We start from the raw sequence: 16,111 nt of genomic DNA on the forward strand, positions 1-16,111 counted from the left end.
GCGCGGCACTCCTTGCGCGCATCAGCACTGCGCATGGCCAGCTCCACACGGGTCAAGGAGGTCCGGGGTTTGAACCGCGGACCTCCCATGTGGTAGACGGACGCCCTAACCACTGGGCCAAAGTCCGTTTCCCCAGCAATTCTTTTTAAACATTTGTAGTCTCTTCCTTTTCCTACACACAATTACCATAGTTTGCCCAAAGTCCTCTGCCCCATTCCTGCCACTTCATTCAACTGATGACAAAGAAAACAGAAATGACCAACTACAAATTCTCTCATCTTTTCCCTCTGTCCACTATATATAGTCCATCCATTCCCAACCCTGCTTCCCTTCCATATGCCCTTGAGACAAACTCCACCAATGATCTCATCTTTCCTCATGTATATTAATGTGAAGAAGTAGTTAAAAACCCAACCCTGACTCTATGAGACTATCTTTCTTCCTTTGTCATTACACCGCTTCCAAAGGAGTCTACATTCACGGCCTCAGTTTTCTTGCCCATCAGTCCTCAGCTCACTATAGTATGATGTTGCCCCTTCATGGCTATTAAAATGTTCTCACAAAAGGTCACTGATGACTTCCAAGTTGTCAAATCCACTGAGCAATCTATCTTTATCCCTCTTGTCTTCTCTGAAATTTTTTATTGCAGTCCACTTCTCCTCTTCTTTTTTGACTTATATCAAGCTCTTTGACTTTTCCTTCCCCTTCTCTGATCACTTTTTTTTGAATCACCTTCACATGCTTCTCTCTCTAACTACACCTTAAAAAAGAATTCTGAATGTGATGTCAGGCAGTCTTAGAGAATGCGTAGTTTTTGTGTTTAAATGCAAATGACTATTTTTTTAAGGAGAAGAGACCCTAACTTTTATCACAATCTTAAAGGAGTCCATAACTCAAAAAAAGTTAAGAACCACTGCCTTAAATGTTGATGTTTCCAGGGAACAATTGATGGTCTGCTCTTTTTGTTCTGCTTTCTTCTTGGAGTATCTCATCCATTTTCATGACTTCAATTTATCCCTACATATCAGTTGGCCTCTAAATTTTTATCTTAGTTTCAACCTCTTTTCTGAGGTCTAGATTCAAGCTGACAACTGTCTATCAGACATCGGCCCTTGAACCAAGGGAACCATCTTGGAACCAAACTCATTATCCTCCCAACAAATGTGTTCATTGTATTTCTTAAGATAGCACCACATGCCTGATTACCTGAGATATAAACTTAGCAGTCTTTCTAGACAACTCACTTTTCTCTTACCAACCATCTCCACAAAGTTCCATTGATTTCTCAAATCTCTTCACTGTTTTTCCATGCCCCATCACTACCAAAATTCAGGCTCTTATCATTTCTCACCTATGCTCCTGCAATCACCCACTAATCTATATTCCTACCTTCAGGACTTTTTGCCTCCAATTTACACCATTATCCAGTTTCCTTACTAAAATGCCAATTGGATCACATCACTACACCACTTAAAATCTTAAATTCCTAAACCGATGGAAGAGTTTGGCCCATTTTATATCTGCCCCTGCCCATCCTTCCAGCCTCTGCTCCCACATCTCCCCTCACAAGTCTTTTGATCCAGTAGTAGCAAGCTTTGTGCCCACTGACCTGCCATGTTCTCTCAGGAACACACTGGTCTCTATGTCTGGAATGTACACTCCCTGCCCTTACCTGTTAGGCAAACTTTGACTGAGCTCTCAAGGCTCAGATGAAATGTCACCTCTTTGGTAAAATTTTCCCCGACCCAGATGTTCTCTCCCTGTACTCTCTTTCTCTTATCTTTACTACTGTACTGACTATAACAGTCTGTTTATTTGTCTTCCCCATTAAGCCATAAGTTCCTCTATGGAAAGGACTTTGTCTAGTATCATTTGAATCCCCAGGGACTAATGTATTTTTTGGTGACTCAGAAACTGTTTGGAAAAAATAAGAATGCAAACTCCGATTCAAATTAGTCATATCCTAAAAAAATAAGTAAATTACTTTTTACCATTTCCATCTGTGATGGTTTGAAGCTGTATGTACCACCGGAAAAATCCGTTCCTAAATCGAATCCACTCCTGTGTATGTGAACCCATCGTAAGTAGGACATTTTAATGAGGTTACTTCAGTTAAGGTGTGGCCCACCTCAATCAGGATGGTTCTTAATCCTATTACTGGAGTCGGTTACAAGTGGAGTGAAATTCAGACAGGCAGAGAAAAAGTCACAGGAAGCAAGAGGCTGGACGTTGATGGAATCCAGAAGAGAAGAGAGAGACCAAGAAAGAATGCCACGTGCTTTGCCATGTGACAGAGGAGCCAAAAGGATTGCCCGAAGTCAGCCCCAGAACACCATGGTCTTCGGGAAGAAGTATCGCCTTGATGTGCCTTGATTTGGATTCTCTTTTATCCTCAAAACTGTAAGCTAAGCAGTTCCCATTGTTTAAGCCAACCCATTTCATGGTATTTCCTTGAGAAGCCTAGGTAACTGAAACACATCCAAAATTATGAAATACTTAACTTGAAATGAGACAGAAACCCACATATGCTTGGGAAGCCATGACTGACTGAAAGAGGCAGAAACTAAGATCCTGATGACAAGTCAGCAGGGAATGGGCAATAAGATGAAACCAAGCACAAGGAGTCTAAGCTGGTCAGGGGCTGGCTCTCCAAGGGAGACAGCTGGTAATCCAAATAACAATATCCACGAGGCTGGGTGAAATCTGGGCTACAGTCAGGCCAACTTGGCTTGATTTCTAATCCCAGTATTTACTGGCTGGCCTTCAGCACAAGGCTTAGCCTCTCGTTCATTCAACACATATGTATTGAGTGTGCCAGGTACTAGGCATTCTGCATGCCTAGGAGGCCAAGGAAGGCTAAAAACAGACATAGGAGTTGTCCTTACAGAGCTTGCAATCTGGAAGGAAGTTAGTCATTAATCCAGTAAACCAAATAATCTTAGTAAAGCAAAACTAAGCCTGTGACAAAGGGCTTCAAAGGAGAGTTATGTAGTGCTTTGAGAATAGGTTGTCTTTGACTTAGCTTGAGGGTCAAGGAAGACTTGCCTGAGAAAGGATGACAGAAATGAGTGGAGGTTAAACAGATGAGGGAGAGAGCAGCATTGTCTTCAGAGGAAGCTGACGTGCATAAAGTCTGTCAGGAGGAAGTCTGGCAAGCTTGAAGGACCAAAAGGAGGTCAGGACTTACTTTACAGAGTTTTGCAAGGATTAAAATAATTAATGCTTGCAAAGTGGGTAGCACAATGTTGGCACATTGTAAGCACTCAGCAAATGTCAACCATTATTAATAGGACCAATATGTAAACTGCTTATTGGTGGGACAAGGCAGCAAGAATTTCCAGACATGGCAGTTCCAATAGATAGAAAGGGACAGTTTGGGGTTTCTGAGTGCTCGGGGCTGGGGGAGTGTGACTAAGGAGGTTCTCTCCAGTCCGGAAGCATATCAGTCATGTGTTTAAGGGCTGTGAAAATAGTCTAAAATAATCTTTTCCTTCGCTTACCCAAATGTGGTTTACAGTTTGGCTTCACATATAGAGGCAAATTTGAAATTATCTTACTTCTTTAGCTTTAAAATACACTAGAAATATTTTACCAAATTATCAACTTATAGGAAATTCAGAGAATAGACAACATGTTAAACTACACCACAAAGACCATGGAAAACTCTATAGGGCAAAAACTTATTATTCAACAAAAATTCAAAAGAATGAAAAAAGAGAGATTGATGGGACACCTATAGATTAAAAGAGGCCTATGGAAGCGGACTTGGCCAGTGGTTAGGGTGTCCGTCTACCACATGGGAGGTCCGCGGTTCAAACCCCGGGCCTCCTTGACCTGTGTGGAGCTGGCCCATGCGCAGTGCTCATGCGCGCAAGGAGTGCGGTGCCGCACAGGGGTGTCCCCCGCATAGGGGAGCCCCACGCGCAAGAGTGCGCCCTGTAAGGGGAGCCGCCCAACGCAAAAGAAAGACAGCCTGCCCAAGAATGGCACCACACACACGGAGAGCTGACACAGCAAGATGACACAACAAAAAGAAACACAGATTCCCGGTGCCGCTGATAAGGATAGAAACAGTCACAGAAGAACACAGCGAATGGACGCAGAGAGCAGACAACTGGGGGTGTGTGTGGGAGGGGGTTGGTGTGTGGGGGGAATAAATTAAGAAAAAAAGAATTGCATTCCTTTAAAAAAAAATAAAAAGACTCATCGACCACCATGCAAACCCTATTTGAATATCATTCTAACAAATAAATCTTTAAAAATGTATTACTTTCATGAGAAAGTTGGAACATTGAACACTTACTCTATATTTGATATATTAGGGAATTATTTTTTTTAACAGTGTTGAGGTTTTGTTTTTGAAGTTATCTTTTAGAGATACATATTGAAATATTTATGGATGAAATGATACTATATCTGAGATTGTTTCAAAATAATATGGGAGGGGAGAAATGGGTGGGAAGTAGAAAGGACTCAAGACTGACCAAGAATTAATAATTCTTGCATTTGGGTAATGGATAAATAAGGGTTTATTTTTCTACTCTGTCTACCTTTGTATATGTTTGAAATCTTCCATAATAAAAAGTTTTTTAAAAAATAAAAATGTCTCATATTGGCATCATTGTGAAATCAATAAGCTTCAATTCCTAAAGAATTTCACATCCCAAGTTATTTGATATTTCTAAGTTATTTACAAGTTTTCTAATTCTCATATTCACTTTCCTGTACTTATCTAATGGTAAAAAAAAATTTTTTTTTAATCCTTGGTTAAGTCAGTTGTATTAATTGCCTATTTTGTCTAACAGAATGGAACCAAAGGAAGGACAGTACAAAGCAAGGCAGGAACTACAGAAGAAGTCTTGGTCTGTCTTTGAGAAACTGTGATAACAATTGCACTCACATGAACTTAATTAAGGAATTAAGCATATTAGCTACTGTTAAAATGGAATTCATTGTTTTACCTCATTGTTTTAGTTAGCTAAAGACTGCCAAAGCAATATAGTAGAAATGGGTTGGGTTTTACAATGGAGATTTATAAATTTACAAGCTTACAGTTCTGAGGCTGTAAAAGTGTCCACATCAAGGTATCATAAGGAGATGCTTTCTCCACAAGCTGCAGCTGTGGGCAGTTGGGCACATGTCAGCATCTGCCAGTCTCAGCCTTTTCCTCCAGGCTCTACTGCTTTCAGCTTCTTGCTCTCACGGCTTTCTCTCTTAGCTTCTATGGGTTCCTCTCTGTCTCTGTGGTCTTTTCCTCTGTACATTCATACCTTTTTTGAAGGACTCCTGTATCAGGATTAAGACCTACCCTGGGCCACACTCTAGTGAAGTGATCTAATCAAAAGGAAGGTCCCACCTATGATAGGTTTATACTCACAGGAATGGATTAATTTAAGAACATAATTTTCTGGGGTCCACAAAAGACTCAAACTACCACGTCCATACAACCAATTTCTTGTATCACAGTTTGAATTGAATGGAAAGATATCATACCTGATTTCTTTATTGTGCTTACATTGTAATATGTTTATATTTCTTAAAATATATTCAATTTTAATAGATAAATTTCAGCTAATAGCTCTGATCATGGCAATGCTTTACTTCAATTAATAATAAAAACCTTTCCAAATTGAACCACAAACAAGAATAAGTCATCATATTTAGCTGGTCTTTCTTTCTTCATTCTTTCATTCATTAAATACTTATTGAGCACTTTTTGGTAGGCCAGGCATTCTTCTCTAGGTGCTGAGGATGCAGAGTGAACAAAAGAGGGCAAGACCTTATGGAGCTTACACTCCATGTGGTGGAGACATAAAATAAAAAATATGCTTAAATGGACATATAATATTTCAAGGGATGATAAGTACCATTGGAAAAATAAAGTGGGAAAGAGGATAGAGGATAAATGTGCGTGAGGGAAGGGTGAGATTGCTTTTTCAGAGAGAATAGACAGAGGGATGCTTAGATAAAGTGACCAGAATAAAGTAAGGGAGCAAGCTGTGTAGATACATGGGGAAAGAGCATCTTGGTGGAGGGAATAGTTAGCATCAAATCCCTCAGATGAGAATATACCTGGCATGCTCAGGGAACAACAAGGAGACCAGTGAGGCTACATCAGAGAGAGTGGGGCAAAGTGACTGTGAGCATCCAGCCTGAGGGGAAGCACGAAGGCATTACAAGTACAGCACAGTTTCTCCCACCTGGGGACTCCTTGAGAACTCAGGAATGATCCCATAACAAGGGGATCAACCCTTTATACACTCTGGGGCAGAAGAAACACTGGCAGGTGGAGTCACAACCCTGCCTCTTAGTTCTGGTCTCTCTTTTCCACGCCTACCACACTAGCTGCCCCCTTCCAATCCTGCATCTGGGGGAGGGGAGGAGCCTTAGCTTTGAACAAAGGTCAGAACTTCAACAATTACATGGTAGTCAATATTCTAATTACAGAAATGAGAATAATCTGGACACTAAAGTAATTGGAGGGTACTTTATTATCTCAGGGTGACAAGAGAAATTCCAGGATCTGCCTGAGGATTCATCAAAAAGCCCAGGAAGAAAGTAGCTGACATTTTAGGTCTGCAGGGACTGGTAGGAGAAAGGGTAGATTATATATGATGTTGTTTCATGTATTCATTGTAATCGTTTTAAGCTCTTAGATTCCTATATTCTGATTTTAAGAGCCAAAGAGGGGGCAGCAGATTTTCCATTTATAATATCAGTCAAACTCATAGTCTTTCTCTTTTGCCCACTTAAAATGTGCCAGAATACTGGGACAAATCTGAAACCAGCTTTATTACTTTCTACTTGCTAAGTCACACATTAGCTTTCTCACATCTCAGAATTATTTTCTGTAAATTCTTGCAATTCTTGTATTTGCAATTCTTGTTCACGGATGTATACCTAGTTCATGATAATCACTCTTTCCTAAAGGCATGGTGAATGTCACTGCTTTCCAGTTTTAAAAGAATGGTTATGAGGCAGGTGTGAACAGACACCATAGTTATTCAAGCTGATTCACTTTTTTAAAAAGGCACTTTAAAGCTGATTCAACTGTCATCTTTTAGTGATGACTGCTGATCTGATGTGATGAGAGAAAGTTCATGCACGTGGATAGGTTGATTCAGCTCCCGGATGGCCTGGGACATCGTTAACTCATACAGACTGATTCTGGCCCCGATTCAAACTTCTAAGCCTTTGTTCTTGGGGCTCCGAGGACGGCTTTGAAGTTCAGGATAAAGCTCCTCTAACACACCATTACCAAAGAATAACCTTTTGATTATGATCTCATGAAAGTATAATCAATAACTTACATAAGTTAAAACCGTGGCAAACAGTGAAGGTCCTGTAATTGGACCTTTATGAATTCCATATGTTACAATATCTGCATTAGCTAGCAGTCTGCATAATACATATAGTGCTTCCTCAAACATAGCCGTTGAACTTTCTTAAAAGGCTATGAAACTTTTCACACCTACTGTCAGTCTTGAACTCTTCAGGCCCCTAAGCTTGGATGTGGGTACCAAAAGGAAAGCTGAAAAGGGTAAATAACTATTTCCCCCAATTCCAATGGATAGTCATTTGGGTAAAGGATTTCAGTCAAAGCCAGAAATTTTCTACTTAATTGTATGGCTTGTGTGCTTTTAAAAATATATAGCAGGGGAAAAAAGGCTTTTCCAATAAATCAATGTTAAAAATATACGTGAAAAAAAAAATACTGTTTTAGCAAGGGCAAGCAATCTGTGAAGTTCTCAAATAACTGGAACTGGGCTAGGAAGCCAGTATGCCATTATCTACATTATTTATGATTTATATCTACTTTGTCTCCTTTTTGTTGTTAAGTTAAATTCCATTGTTATGAAATAAAAAATGTGAGTGTTTAGAAGAGCTTAATTGCCTTCACTTAGGGAGGAAAGGCAATAAGCACGCAAGAAAAGATTTGGGAAGAATAATAATTAACCCAGGGGCAGAGCAGGAAAAAATAAAACCAAGCGTGTTTTCTGATTTGTCTAAGAGAACATAGAACTCTGAACTGAAGAACACTTAAGGGCAGAGTAAAAGATACCCCAAAAAAGATTAGTCCCATCTTTTTGGATTAATTATCAGATTTTAAAGAAAGGTGAGTATGTGTAAAACTAAAGGCAATAAATAAAGAGGGGACACAGCAAAGGAGTTCCTTTGCATCTTGAACTCCTCCCCCACAATAACTATTACTCCCTCCCCTCCCCACCCCACAGTCACTTTATTCAGTTTTGTTATCAGTTATTATGCCCTCCCCCCTTTTGGGGAATATATTTGAAAGTTGCAAAACCTAATTTCAAGCAAATCTGTATACCTCTAGATTCCTCAGTTTGAAATACCACCACTAAAGTAATCTTTGTGACTCTCCTGCCACTATACAGACGTTCCCCACTTGTGAATATGTTATTAGATTTCAAAATAAATTTGAATTACTGACCCACAATGAATTCCCATGTACTCATTTATATAGAAATGTGATATTTGGCTCCATATCTCCTCTATTTGAGTACAATTTCCAGGGCAGGAGCTATAACTCCTTGCTAATCTATTTTCTATTGTCCAGTTTTATTTTCTAAAGTAATTTCAAATGTCTTGCACAAAAAAAAGAAAGGATGATCAAGGAAGACCGGTAATAACAAAGGGAAAAAGGATCAGGCTTTTAGTATCTTCAGCTTGACAGTTTTTAAAGAAAATATCATAGAGTAGAAAAAAAAAAAAGAAAGAAAATATCAGTGAGCTGGTTTGATGTGACAGAAGGATAACAGGCCACAGAAAGAGGAAAAAAAGAGACCAGTAGAAAAGCTGGATGTATTCAAACCAGCAGGCTGATATACTTTGAGCCAAGGTTTATGTGGATGCATAGAAACTAAAAGATTCTGAGAAACTAGGTCTCTTGTATTCACCTTTTCCATTATTTTTTAAAGGGATGGTCCTAGAAATTATAGATGGGTCGGCATCCATACCTGTTATTGCTCTTTGAGTACCTAGAAGAACAACCTAGAAATCAACAGAAAGTCACAAGGGGCAAACAGTGCCATACTAAACTCCTTCCTCAAAAGAAAGGACAGGAAGTGATAGAGCTTACCTCTATTTCCAAATGTCTATTGATTTCTTTTGACAAGGCACACTTACTGAACAAAATGGGAAGTCTATCCTTCTTACCATTCTATGAGATTAAACAATTGACTTAAACCATGCCCAAAACATGAACCTATGTCAGCTTGGTGTACATTCTGGGTGGTGTTTCATTCAGGTTAGTTTTGAAAACCAATAAGCTAAATATTTGATTAGTGCCTTTGATGAATGAAATATGAAGGAGCTTGCAAAAGCTACAGACTCTCTAAAATTAAGTAGGTTTTAAGACTGTAGAAGGCAGAAGTATCCAAATGTTCTTGACCAATTAAAATACGACACCATTAAAACTAGAATAAAATCTGCTGTGATAAGAAGACTGTGGTATACATAGGGACAAAAAGCCAGGCACTGAAGTATAATGGAGCAACTTGAACTAGGCAAATCAGAGTTAGAAAATCATAGTTTACCACAAACTGAACATGAATTAAGAATTTTATGCTATGTGGAAAAAGTCCAACTTGATTATGAAACTTATCATGTATAAAATTTGGAACAAAATTCTTCCTTCATGCTATGAATTAGATACAATACCAGTATCCATATTAAGTGAAATGATAATCAGAAGGATTCAGAAAAGCAAATAAAAAGAAAAGTTAAATATTGAAATATTGACATATATTGATTACTTTTTTCAAGTTAATAGCTGTTTCTACCTTCTGATGGGCTTCTTTTTTGTACATATGAATCTTGAAACAAGTCTTACTTTATATAAACAAATTTCTGTGAAATGGCTATTATTCTTACGTCCTTAATGATACAACAAAAAGAAATGAGATTTAATTGTAGTAAGGAAAATCATGGATGGACATAATGTGTGGGCCATGATGGGAGGTGAGAGAACCAAAGATGATGGTTGAGTTTGTACAGAAAGTAAAGATCTGCCCCTCTCTGCTCGCTCCGGCAGCAAGTATACTGAAATTGGAACAATACGAAGAAGATTAGCATGTGAAAGGATGACCCACAAATTCGCGAAGTGTTCCATATTTTCAAATGTTATTTTAATAATCCCTTAAATTTCATCTGCTGCTATTACCTCTTGAAATATGATTTATTTAGGTTGTTAATCCCACTCATTCAGGAAATGCCAGGAGATGTTCTATGAACAATTTACTGTGTAAATTTTCTTCTTTACCTTTGCAAATATTATTGCAGAATTTTTCTTATCCCTTTTGAGGCAGTTGTTGCCTGAGTTCTTCATCCTTACAATCCTGCCCTATGGTATTTAATATTAAAAAAGATCTTCCCGTACGCGTCCTGTCAGAGGCTGAGATTCCTTGCAGCTCCATGGCTGACTTTAAAAGACTTGCATTTACAAGTCGGCCTCTTGCTCAACATGGTCAATATACCTTCCCCACTCCTGCTCTAACCAGATAAAACGCCTGCTTCTTTTTTCTACTTTGAGCACTTCCAAGTCTTTTCATTTGTTCATGCTCTTATATATTATCTCGCTTCCAAAGAGTTAATCTTTCCACAGAATGCTTCCTGTTGGCCTTTTTAAGAATCATCTTGGCATTATCTCTTATTTATTAGTTTTTAGTGTTTTCCCTCAATTGTCTTTGGTTTTGCCATATCACTTTGGATGATATTATTATGGAAATTAACATAATAGCCATTCTAGTATCATGTCTGTGGTAGTTTGAATTGAAACTGTATGTACCCCAGAAAAATCATGTTCTTAAAACGCTAATCCATTTCCCCAGTTGAAAACCAATTGTAAATAAGACCTTTTGAAGAGGTTACTTAAGCTATGGTGTGGCTCAGGGTGGGTCTTAATCTTCTTGCTGGAGTCCTTCATAAATGGGATGAATACAGAGAGATAAAGTCATGGAAGTAAGAAGCTGAAAGCAATGAATCCTGGAAGAGAAGGGAGAGCGCGGCACATGCTGCCATGTGCCTTGCCACGTGGCAGAGAAGCCCAGGATCACAGGCAGCCAGTCTTTGGGAAGAAAGCATTGCCTTGATGATGCCTTGATTTGGACATACTTAAACTTGTGGAGCTAATAAATTCCCCTTGCTAAAAGCCAACCCCTTCTATGGTACTGCTTTGAGCAGCTTAGCAAACTAAAATAATGGGATGGGAGAAGGATGTGTCTGCTGAACTCAAGCAGGAAGAAAATAGAGGAGAGATAAGTGGAATCTGGGGGAAAGAACTCATGTCCAAGAAAGAGCTAAAATCTAAAACAAATTAAGAGGAAAACAAAAAAACATAAGGGTCAGTACAAATTGTGCTAACATAACATCTTTCTCCATAGACAGTGGATAAAAGACAAAGCCTATCTATGAAAACAGGCTTTTGGAAACAGATTAGCACATCAGGCCAACTTTTCAAAGACACGTAAAAACAGTGCTATTTTTCAAGATATATATTATCTGACTATTAAACACATTTCGACCCTGGTTGAAAAATTTGTATCTTTTGATGTTGTTGGAATTTCCACAAAAAGGGATCTCAGAGAACTCTGTAAACAAGTCAGCCTTCACAAAGTCCCTCTGAGGTAAAATTGCAGAACACAACATTTTCGAGCTGAAAAATCCTAGGAAATCATGTGGGTCATGATTTCACACATAGGGAAACTAAAGGCCAGGGAGGTTAACTTATATTTCCAAGGCCCATCCAGTCAGGTCTGGCTCAGCATGCTCTTCATGATACCATACTTCCTCCCTACCAACCATTTCCATTATGCCAATTTTGAAATTAAAGGGGAAAAAACAATACTGACATTATTCCCAGATTTGGGACACTACCACTGTTAAATACCTACCAGGTTCTGGGCACTACAAGGGAAAAATGTATCATGATCAGAACCAAATAATGCCTATAACCAACCCAGCCAACCATTGCCACACAATTGGACACTTCTTTTTTTTTTGTCTTTATTAGAATGAATAACAGAAACAGAAGAAGTAAATTCCCCATACTCCATGCTGAGAAAAAAACTGAGGTAATTTTTTATGGGACCCTTAACCTCTGATGTGATGACATCTCATTTTCTCACAGCCTAAAGTTTCAGACTGCAACAAGGGGGAAGTTTTGCTCTGCCTGTCAGAAGATGTGTGCTCTTGCGCCAGCCCTGGTGCTAACTCTGTGTGCTCCTAGGAAAGTCGGTTATCCTCTCTGGATATTGGTTTCTTCACCTGAAAAATAAGGTGGTTGAACTAATAATCTAAGATCCTTCCCTTCCAAGAGTTTCTGATCATAAGTGGAGGCAGCCCTCGACAAATTCTTCCCAGGTTTGACATAGATTCCTGAACATTTGGGAATGATATGGTTCATTCTGCATGATATCTAGATAGAGATTTGATAGGTTCAAATAAAGGGTTACTTCTTTATGTTAACACAAAGTCTCAGTGTACCCCAGTTGTGTGCTCTTAATCTAAGATCAAACAAGTAACCCTCCCAGAAGCACATGCAAACCTGGAAATTTGATGCATAAATATCCTTAGAGGCAGTCTTTTGCCTTTATTGATTTCTGACGTTTTCAAAATGTAAAGATACAGCTTGATAACCAATTGATGAGATTATTTAGAGTGACTAAGAATGATTTTCCTCCATCAGACTTCCTCATTTCCTTTCTGTCTGTCCCGGGTTCACTGCAGGGGCTTGTGCGTAGAGAAGCACACGACGGCTCCTGCCTTTGAAGTGGCTCCAGAAGGTATTCTGGAGCAAAGAGAAGTCAGCAGTTTATAAACAAGAATTCTTGTCTACCCACCGAGCTTTTCAGCCCTTCATGGAGAGCAAACTCAGCAGAAGTTAACAGACACTCCAAAACATAAAATGCAGAGTATTTACTGGGATACCGATTTGCTGACTGAAGTGAAACTAACTCTTTGGGTGCCTGAGTAATATCTCTAAAGGACCCCCTTTCCTGTTTTTCCCTCTTTCTCTCCTCATTCCTCTTTTTCCTCTTGGACATATAGCTTCAGAGCTCTGATTAGCAAATTAATTTGTCTTCCCTTTTATGGAATACCTATTTAATTCCTCAAGAGTTCTCTCATTTTAATAAAATGTAGCAAATATACCACTCCTTTTAGAAAATGTTCTAGCCACTGATGATAACAACTCTCCAGACTCTGAAGTTGATCATCCTCTGCCTTGACCTTATGAAAATGTTGGGAGAATAAATTACTTCATATATATATTTTTAAAGTACTTTAAATTGTATATATGCAAAGATAAATGTGTCAATGTTATTTCCTAATATTCATGGATATATGTACGTACATATGCATATGAACATGCAGAAAGAAACTCATATAAATGCTTGCTCATACGCATTTAAAATTAGTAGAAAATGAGCTTCCTTGCTATGTTAAAAATGAATGACCTGTTTTTACCTTTAGAAATCACCCATAGTTTGGCATTTGTAGACAAGAAATATAATTTTAATTTGATATCTATCTGAAAGGTCCCATGTTCATGATTAACAATCATCCTAGCAGAGCCTTTTACCTTGATGTACCTTATCAGCCTTGAGGTACATTGTCACTTACTGATCCCCCACTGCCACCTACAGTATGAAATTTCCACTGATATTTCTTTGTCCTAATTGAACAAAATGCAGGCACAAATCAACAACCCTTAACATCACTTGAAAAGTTTCATTTGAAGATTAAAAGAAAAAGTCACAGAAGAATACTAAAAAGGACATTCTTGTACAAGTATGGAAGTATGGAGTAACCATTCCAAAGCTATTTGGCAATAACATATGTGCCAATAACTTCACAACGATATGGCACTTTAACTCAGAAATTCCACTTCTGAAACTCAGTCATGAGGAAATAATCCTAATATGGAAAAATTTTTATGTGTGAAGTTGCTCTTTGTAGTGTTGCTTATAGTAGTAAAAAAAGAAATAATCTACATAAGAGAATGTTTAAAATAAATCAAAGAATATTGTAGACCCATTTAAAAATCATGTTTACAGAATATGTAATAACAGGGGAAACTGTCCCACTGTCCTTAAGGGAAAAAAAAGACACAAAATTGAAAAACACTGGATGGAAAAAACACCAAAATATTAATACTTTTTTAAGTGAGATAACTGTAAAGACCCCTGCTCCCCATCCCCACCCATTCTCTTTTTTTTCTTTTCTGTATTTTCCAAAAATTTTTAGAGAGTGTGCTAGTTTATGGTGGAAAAAAGTAATGAACTGAAAATAAAGCTCTGTAAGACTCCATAGGGTATATTTAATTCCTCAAGAGTTCTGTAAGGATTCATTAAAAAAAAGTTATACCAAGGAAATTAAGTACTGTAAACTCTATTGAAGTCCTGTGTATGTTCCTGAATGAATAATGGATTTTGAAAGTTATAATTACTACAAAAAACAACTCGAATGTAAAATTTTCAATCTGTCACAGAGAAACAAACTTTCAGGGTTGATTTCTCAGTTCTTTTCTTTAAAAAGCCACATCTGGAATAGATGTTATAAATATCATAAAAGGAGTTACCATTTGAATAAGATCTTAGTAAATATGAGATAGATAGCTGTCATATCTGCTTCAGTTTAACATTAAAATCAGTTAATTAATCAAATTGAATGAACCAAAACCAAGCTAATAGGAAAATCAGATAAAAATTGCTTAAAATCGATTTTGGTAGATTTTCCTAGCATTATTCAGGTAAGCAACATTTTGAAAAGTTAAGTCTGCTCAAAGAGTGTTTTATTTTTGTTACAATTAATCATATCAGCCAAGCTATTTTTCTTACTGTGATGTGAATTCAAAGGGAAAACTAAGAACAATGTGGCAATGATAATGACTAATAATAAATCACAGCCATTTTAGACCTGAATGGAACCCCTTTATTTTACATATGAGAAAGAAAATGAAATACTTGTCTGGGGTCCCAGATAGTTGGTGTGGGAGGCAGGCCGGAAGCCAGGTCTCCTGAGGCCAGCTCAGTGTGACACTCTGAGTTCAGAGAGTGGGACCCCACTACGGGGAGTGGAATTTGGGCACTCTGCCAACACACTTCCCAGCTCTGGGTCTGGCGGAGTCCCTTTCTTTGGCCTCATGACTCCCCCTAGCACTAACAGCTCATTAATACAAAGAGAAGAAAAGATCCTCCTTTTTCAGTGTCTACTATGTGTCAACTATTGTGTACACATTATGCAGCCCCATTCTGCTGCTACTGTAAAAGGTAAATTATTTCCTTTTGGTATTTGAAGAAACCAAGGGTCCAACCGTTGAAGTTGATCCAGATTTGACCCATGTTGCATTTGGCTGTCTTTCAGAGTAACTTGTCCCACTCTTAGGCAACTAAGAGAACACATGGTGATCTCTCCATTACACTTGGAGTACAGCATTTTGGGAAGCACTACCCCCTAGGCTCGCACAAGAACCCTGGGCCCCTCGCTTGCCTTATCCTGGTCCTGGCTCTGTGTCCCACACAAAAGGGTAGATACAATCACCTGTCTTAATCTGAAAAGTTTCATATCAGGGAAGCAACTTTCTACAATCATGTAAATTACCATTCCAGAAAAGCCTTGATGTGCAGAGTTTCTAAAAGAATTGATAGCTCCAATAAGAGAGAAAGAGTGTTATTTATAATTTTTTTCATCTTACTGCAAAAAAAAAAAAATCTGAAATACCAGGTATGCAAACAGATGAAGATGAATTGTTTCTATGTTTACTATGGAATGGAATAAAAATCCGCTTATATTATCCATTGAAAATGTTTCATTATCATTCCAATAACATTAATTGAATGGGTTCTTATTTACTTTAATTGAAAGGCAAAAGCATTTCTATAAAATCACAAACATGCAAATCTTTTGTGCATTATAGAAAAATGCATGGCTATTAAAGATCAGGCTTAAATTAATTTACTTTTAGCCAAAGGCAACTTCCCACAAATAATCATAGTTATTTCTTATATTTAGTCATCTAGTTTCATTAAGCATGCTTTTTCACAGTTATTGGGAGGACTCAGTGAACCTTATGAAATAATATAAATGA

At 38.1% G+C, this 16,111-nt stretch overlaps 1 protein-coding gene and 1 pseudogene across 1 annotated transcript in view; one reads left to right on the forward strand and one right to left on the reverse strand.

Moving 5' to 3' along the window:
- The window catches only part of WIF1 (WNT inhibitory factor 1), a 64,714-nt gene that overhangs the window by 33,921 nt on the left and 14,682 nt on the right, over window positions 1–16,111 (reverse strand). The gene's annotated exons all lie outside the window — the stretch shown is intronic.
- Window positions 10,042–10,141, forward strand: LOC111760409 (U6 spliceosomal RNA; annotated as a pseudogene).

The sequence above is a fragment of the Dasypus novemcinctus genome, chromosome 12 (genome assembly GCF_030445035.2).
Source record: "Dasypus novemcinctus isolate mDasNov1 chromosome 12, mDasNov1.1.hap2, whole genome shotgun sequence".
Lineage (NCBI taxonomy): Eukaryota > Metazoa > Chordata > Mammalia > Cingulata > Dasypodidae > Dasypus > Dasypus novemcinctus.